This window comes from Capsicum annuum, chromosome 5, assembly GCF_002878395.1.
Source record: "Capsicum annuum cultivar UCD-10X-F1 chromosome 5, UCD10Xv1.1, whole genome shotgun sequence".
In the NCBI taxonomy this organism is placed as follows: Eukaryota; Viridiplantae; Streptophyta; class Magnoliopsida; order Solanales; family Solanaceae; genus Capsicum; species Capsicum annuum.
This window is the reverse complement of record NC_061115.1, coordinates 42,269,207-42,277,431: the sequence shown is the minus strand read 5'-3', so window position 1 is coordinate 42,277,431 and position 8,225 is coordinate 42,269,207.

The window sequence follows — 8,225 nt, the reverse complement described above, 5'->3', positions numbered from 1 at the left end:
GTTTCTAGGGTGTGGGATAGTTGACATGGTTCCCAATGCAATCCAAAATAATTTGTACAAGTTTATAGTTTTTAGAGGTTAGAAAAGCTTTATAGTTGACTTTAGTCAACATTTATTATTTTGTGTGTTGTATGGAAAAATAGACTATGCCAGAAGATTTGAAAAGTTAAATTTAGGTTGGTAGAGTGGTTTTTTTAATTTTATGGATTTTTTTATCTCATTTTGATCCTTGATTTAGATATTTCTAAAATTAGGTTTTGAGGGTCAATTTTGTAAAGACAACCTCTTTCAAAAAAAACATGATGTTGCTATTGAGTTTGAAATATTGAATTTAGTCTATTAGCATATTTTATTTGCCTTTACAGGATTTTGAATGAATCATAAGGGGTGGATCGACAACTTTGCAACTTAGCAAAGTTGCTAATCCAGCTGAATTTGGTGAAGCTGCTTAAGCGACCAAAGTACCGCTTAAGTGGTAGTAGCTTAAGTAGTCAAATGACCGGTTAAATGGTAGTCTCTTCAGCTATAATACACCACTTTAGCAATTTTCCAGGACTGGCAACTACTGCTAGGTGGATAATGACTGCTTAAGCGGTCACTTCCTTAGCGGTAAGTTACCCACTAAAGTAATCTCGTACATAGGGCTGGATCACTTAAGCGGTCAGCCCTTCACTTAAGGGATAACCGCTTAAGCATTCATATCTGGGTTGTTATAAAACCCTCTTTTCGCAACTTTCTTCAATTTCTAAGACTTAAAGCTTTGGGCTAACGGATTTTTGAGCAATTTCTTCCATTTTTAATTTTGGGTAGCTCTAAATCACTATTTTAATTATTTTACATCGATTATATCATTCAAAACTCCTATCTTGATTCTAATTAAGAATTTTGAAATTCTTGGCTCAAAAGGCCTAGATATTATTTTATCAATTTAAGCCTTGTTTTAACCTATTTTCACTTTGTTTTTCTCTTATGAATTCCTTTAATCCCTGGTAAGGTATTTATAAGAAAGTTCAGTTTTAACCTTTTATTTTGAAATACATTTTGAGGGTTCGTATTGACACTAACTTGAAAATAGACAGTATGGATAGCGTTGACTTTCTTTTAATGCATAAATTCTATGTTTGTATATTTTTGTTGATTTTAAGGCCATTCACTAGGAGAAAATCCATGTTGAAGGGCTTAAGGCTATGACGATCCAAGTCAGGTTATGGCTTAACTTTTTTCAGACTAGGCTGGGTAGTTAATATATATATGTATACATGTTATGGGTATAGGTAATTATAGGTAGGTGTATATGGAGGTTATGCGATAAACTCAATCATATCATATCATGATCATCATCTTGATTGCATTCTATACTGTACATCTTTTGTTTTGTGATTTTGTGTGTTATACATTACATATATAATTTATTTATTTTACGTACCTGTTTACTGTTTATGTGTGATACTTCAAAATGTTAGTGGAGACGGTGTGAGATACCATTTGGGATATTTTGATTGTAGGTGATGTGCTTATGATATGTATTTATATTCCGTATTTTCTACTTTGCTCAGTCAGCCTATGATATCTTCTGAGTATAAGTGGAATATACTCACCCTTACTGTGCCCTTTCAGTGCAGATCTATGTACTAGTTCATCACGCGACAACTGAGATTGTGCATTGGTTATTGATATTTTTGAGGTAGTGGCTGCTCTATGCCTTCAGATTTGACCTTACACCTCTTCTTATCCATTTTATGTCTTTAGATTGTTCTTACACTATGACACCATACTTTTGCTATTATTTTCCTTTAATGGTCTGACTTTCCGCTAAAAGTCTTGTCTTTGGGAATTATGGTATATGTTCCTTCTTACTTATCAAGCCTCAGACGCGATAAGTGCCGCTATGACCTTGTTTTTGGGTAATGATAACTTGGTATCAGAGAATCTTGATTGATTAGTCTCATCAATGTAAGGATAGGGTGTCAGGTAGAGTCTCGTATATTTTTACATAGGCATTCATAACTATCTTTGAGAGGCTATGAGATATATATTTAAGAAACCCTCTTATTTCGCTCCTTATTATATAGAATTTACCAAACCCTATATTCTAAATAATGTTTCACTACATATATGGTAAAGACTAGACTCCCTAAGGATAGGGATGCTAAGATACATTCGAGGTTGGAGCCCAGCCTAGGGGATGAGTCATGAGTCATAGATGAGCTTGAGATAGAGTATATGCACTAAGATCTGCCCCTTTTAGAGGTAGTACTAGGGGGATCTCACATGAGCGTGAGGTTGAGCATGCTAAAGATATGGGTCCTTTTCAGGTTCTATAAAATACTACTACCTTGATCTTAGAGGGTTTGTTGATTAGCTTGCTAACTTAGTTAAAGGCTAGTTTTTTTTGTACACTTGGTATTTCTCTAGCTCCAAGTGTTGTACCTCTATTCATGCCTAAGACTAATTATGGTGTTCCTCCAATTCCAAGTGTGGTTCCTTCATTAGTATCAACCTTTACTTATGGTATTCCACATTCTCTAAGTGTTGTTCCTCCTTCCGTGCTAGCATCTGAGTGTGATATTCCAAGTCCAGGAGTTCAACCTTTATCTATGTTGCCCCCTCAGGTAGGATCACAACCTGCTAGATTTATTATTTCCTTGGTTGTTGTAGATCTTATTATGTCTTTTAAGGATCAGAAGAGGTTTGAGAGATTTACTCACTTAGGTCTACCCAAGTCTAGTGGTGCTATGTGCGAAGATGGCTACGAGTTCTTGATTGATTATTGCGAGAACTTGTATAACCTTGGATTGCTTGAGTCGTATGGAATTGCTTAAACCACCTATTAGTTGAGAGATATAGCGAGGGATTTGTGGAGGTCACTTATTAGTTACAGACCTCTTAATTCATCAGAGATTACATGGGATTAGTTTACTGAGTCATTTTGGAATGTTTTGTGCCCTACAATTTGAGGCATCGGATGAGAGGCAAGTTTGATCACTTGGAGCAGAGCTCCATGACTATCGTTAAGTATGAGGCATATTTTTATTCCTTGTCTAAATATTCTATTGCAAGAATTTCCACCAAGTCTATGAAGATTTGAAAGCTAATGAAGAGATTGGACACTACTTTTCAGTTGGCTACTACTCAGATAGTAATGTCAGGGACATCATTTTAGAGTGTGGTGGATTATACAAAGATAATTAATTTTATTCATCTATCTACTTTGGGATGCACTAAGAGGATGTGCTATTAGGGTGAGTTCAGTGGTTACACTCCTTAAGGTAGAAATTTTAGAGGTTTTCATGGGTACCATGGTAGACCAATATAGGCTTTGCAGGGTTTAGGTAGTAGGTCTTTTTGTTCAGTGCCTTTAGGTAGTCAAGCGTCATTTTAGGGTGGTCGTTATCTCAACTATACCTCAAAGAGGTTGCTATGTATGTGATGAGTTTGGCCATATGGCTAAGGATTTTACCCACTTTGTTTTTAAGCCTTCTCCTATATTGATAGTGAGAGGTGACCCTTAGGGTGTTAGAGGTGTATAAGGTAGAGATGGTGGTACCCGTGGTAATGGTTGTGGGGTTGTTCAATCTGGTAGCAAACATGGTCAGTGTTATTCCATACTCGCCAAACTTAACGTAGAGAGTTCTGATGCACTTATCACAGGTATCATCCTAGTTTGCTTCAGATCTGTATCTATGTTATTTGATCTAGTCATGACTTTTTCTTATGTGTTTACATATTTTGCTTTTGGTCTTAATTTTACTTATGAGCCTCTTTCTATGATAATTTATGTGTCTACCTCTGCAGGAGTCTCTTTAGTGGTGGATTGGGTACATCGATCCTGTGTTGTGACCTTTACGAGGTATGAGACTTGGGTAGATCTGATCATACCAGATATGCTAGATTTTGATTTTATCTTGGGTATGGATTGGTTAGCTTCCTATCATGATATTCTAGACTATTATGCTAAGATCATGACTTTAACTTCGTCGAGTGTGCCAAGGATAGATTGGAAGGGTACACTTCATTGGGATGCAAATCGAGTTATATACTCTCTGCATTGTATAACTCGCATGATACACTTCATTTGATATGTGAAGCCCTTCTTACTTATCGCATTGTATCTTAAATCATAGGCCCAACCTTGAGTAGTGCAACAAATAGATGTTATAATTGAATATTGTCACTCCTATTCCCAAAACTCATACTTTAGTCTCCTCAATTACCCTCCTTATGGTAGGATAATAGTGGTTATTGAAGCATAGTAATGATTTAGATAAGAGAGTGGATGCTCTTTACTGTAAAATATTGGTATGTCTATTGAACTAAGGTTATAGAAGAAGTGGGAAAAGTGAGATGAACTTTTGTTAAGTAAATAGTTAGGGGGAATATGTGGTAAAAATCTTTTTGAAAGTGATTGAAGTTGTTGGGTTTTTGGTGGGGAGACCAATAAAGTGGGTGCGGTAAAGATAGGCCTGAATATTGTAATTGATAGATACACAAACCATTGTGTTATATGTCTAGTACTTTTGATAATACATAATTTGTTTGACTATAATGATAAGATGGGGTAGTATTCTTGGAAGGATGTAGAGAATAAGGTCCCATAGCTTAAGCTAGCACCTTTTTACTACGGGTTAGGATTTAACATAGAGAAAGTATGTAGTTAGACTCAGGCTCATGTAGTTATGTCTATTTCCAGAGAAATATATGATTAGAAAGGGTGAAGTTTGGTATTCATATTTGTAAGCATAGTTTAGAAGCATTGATGAATTTAAGGGGCTATTAGATGTATCATTGGAGGTGGAGAATGCTTCTACTCTTACATCCCGCTAAATAATATTTTGGGTCTTGTATCAATCATAATCAGGCTAATGATTTCTAGAAAATTAACACCTTATATTGAAATGATCATGCTTCATAAACTCATGTCCTATATCATGTTTATGCTAAATCTCGTTATCTTATGATCCGTCCTTACACGATTTACTTGGTGATGCCATGAAGCTCTTTTATTTTCATTCCTATGTATGTTTTGTTGGGGAGGATTCCTAATGTGAAGTTACATCCTTTATTCTACACCTATAGAGATTCAATATGTTCCTTCCCATCATTCGAGGATGACTGATTCCAAGGGGGAAATAATATAATACCCTATATATTTGGGCTAGAATTCAAACCATCATCCCTCATGGATAAACCCGAACCCAATGATTTCTATGTAAATATAAGTTTCATGATCATTTACCTAGTGTATAAAGTTCTTTCTATGTGAAGAATTTCATAGAAAACACTTAGAGCAAAGTTGAATTAAGAACTTTTGTTATTGACCGAATTTTGATACTCAATCCTACAAGGGTCAACTTTGAACGTGTATAATGTCAGAAATATATGGAATTTTGTATCTCAATACCCACCAAATGAAATATAAATGAGTCCTCATTCCAACGCATGCAATTTTTCCTTAATTTGATACCCGAGTAAAAAGTTATGAGCATTTTAGTGACAGAACCATTGAGGTTCTGCGATAAGGGTGTGGCATGCCCTCTGTGCTCCACAATAAGAGCATGGCATGCCCTGTATGCTCCATGTTTAGGGTTTTTAATTCCCATCTTCCCAGCGACACTAAAACACATGTTTCTCTTTATTTTTTGAGGGCAAACTAGTCATTTATGTCCTAAATCATCCTATAACTAATACTAACGTGATTTCCCTAATTTCATAACCCAAATACATAATTCATCTTATCCCAAATTTTCAAGAAAACCAAATAAGGGTTCTTTACCTAAATTCAAGCTCCCAAGGCCTCAAATTCAAGTTCTTCTTAATGTTTTCTCTCTAATTTCATTATCAAGGTTATGAAAAACAAGTTCAAGTGTTCATATCAATTTCAATCTAGGGTTCAAGCTTCAAAGTTAAGCATTCAAGCATTTCTCCAAATTTTTTCCATAAAAAAGGCATGTTTCTCATTCATCAACTTGTATTTTAATGTTTGGAATAAATTGATTCAAAATTCAACTGTTTAAATTGTTGGGTTTGAAATTGGATCGAGGGATTGTGGTTGTTATTACTTGATTCTCCCATATTTTAAATCTATTATTCATGTTTTAATTGGTGGTTTTCGTAACTTAATTGGTGTATTGTTATAATAATAGGAATGGATGACATTGGTTTTCCCAAATTGATGAAATTTTGTCTTGATAATGGCATTACCCTCAATTCACTTTACAATTTTAGTTTTAAATATGAATATTTATATAATTTAACTTGTCCTTTGAAAATATTTCTTTGTATTAAAGGATAAATAGATAAATATGGCATTGGAATGCTCTTGGTGTCAATAGTTTGGATTTTAAATGAAACTTAGGAGTCTAATTGTTAAATGGACTGGTTTGGCATAATTGAATTAGCTTGCTAGCATATTGCTATGACGATACCATGTTAGAAAATGTATAAATAAATACTTCTTGATTAATGGTTTGTGTGCAAACTATTTTAATCTAGGTTTAAAGGGAATTGTGTAGCACACTGTGAAGGTGTTGTTCGGAGGGACCAACACTGACACCATGTTTGCCGATGTGGGGGTCTATATGACCATGTGTCTAGATATAGATTATATTTTGGATCGTTGTTGCCTTGGTTTCTTTAGCCTTTCCTCGGTATGTGTCATGACCAGAACCAGGGACTGGCCGTGATGGGTATCTTAAGTCTACTAAGGACCAGAGACCACCCCCATTGCCTAGTCAAACAGAACACAACACACCTAGCAACGGATGAATTCCAAACATATAACAAAATAGAATAATCAATGATGAGGATGTACTAAGGAATCAAAATAGCAATTCCCAATCCACAGTAATCCACAAAGCCTTTAATCCAAACCAAACAATCAAAGTCGGGACATGCCCCCGACGATAGCCAAAAATAAGTTTGAAGAAAATTTTGTGATAATAGATAAACCAAGAATCAATAGCCTTCCAGAAGAAAGAGGCTCACCACTTCAAACTGACTGCTGACAACCCAAAAATCCTATCATTGTGTAGGAAAAGTAGAGGTGCCATTAGACCCTACATCGAGTAGGGATACAACATCCTGAGACGGTTAGTGGATTGAGAGCTAGCATGTAACCCAAGGAAAAGGGGTAAAATAATGCAATGATCAACAGTTCAAAACCATTCAAAATTAGTGTACACCATAATATGCAAATACATATATATCACATGCCGGAGTAAGGAACAAGGCTTAGCATGAGATTTAAAAACCTTAACCTAGATTGTGTAGCTTGACCATCCTAAAACCAACCTACGGGCTATATGGGTCCAATTGTCACACCCTGGTCGGGCCTAAATAATTGTTAGCCACACGAACAGGATATATCATAGAAGGCTGGGGAATCCTCATACCCTACTCCATCTATGATACAAATATATATAGTGTGACATAGGCACACGGTCATCAAGACCAACCCTCATGTCGGCAAACATGAATTCCTAGTATCACTCCCTCAGGACTCACACCAACATTTTAAGCCCAATTAAACCATTTAGCACATAACTCATTCATTAATTCAAGGAGTCAATCATTAAGGCATTAGCATGTGGTTTCACCATACCAACTATAGCTGGCAAGCAAATGCCATTAAGCCAACACTTTATGGCATCCTTGTACCCCAAACTTTATTATTAAAATCTACTTGGGGGGCTCCTTGTACCCCACAAGGTTTTCAAAATCATTCTCATCTGTTTAGCCATTCATACAATGCAATAGTTTTAAGAAAAGTAGGCCAAGCTAAATGATTAATCACAATCTAAGACTAATTTATACAAGTGGGTTGGCGTCCTCATCAATTTCAATACTAAATCTAATTATTTTGGGGAATCCTTGTGCCCCTAATTCCATTGTTTACAAATATGGAGAATCCTTGTACCCCTTTTCATTAATTACTCTCATGCACCCCAATGAGTTCACAATTATCAATTCAATTCAAAATAAATCCATAATAATCATAGGAAAAGCATTTAAACAATATACATCAAAAACCCTCAACCCATCATTAAAACCCTACTTCAAAATCATGTAAATAATAAACCAATTCATTCCAATATGAAAACACAAGTTTAGGGAGAGAGATAAATGACTTAATTACCAAGAAATTTGAATAAGGAATCACCCTTAGATCCCTAGATGACGAATTTATTAAAACTTTAACCTTGTCTTTGAATAGGGAATTTGAGAGA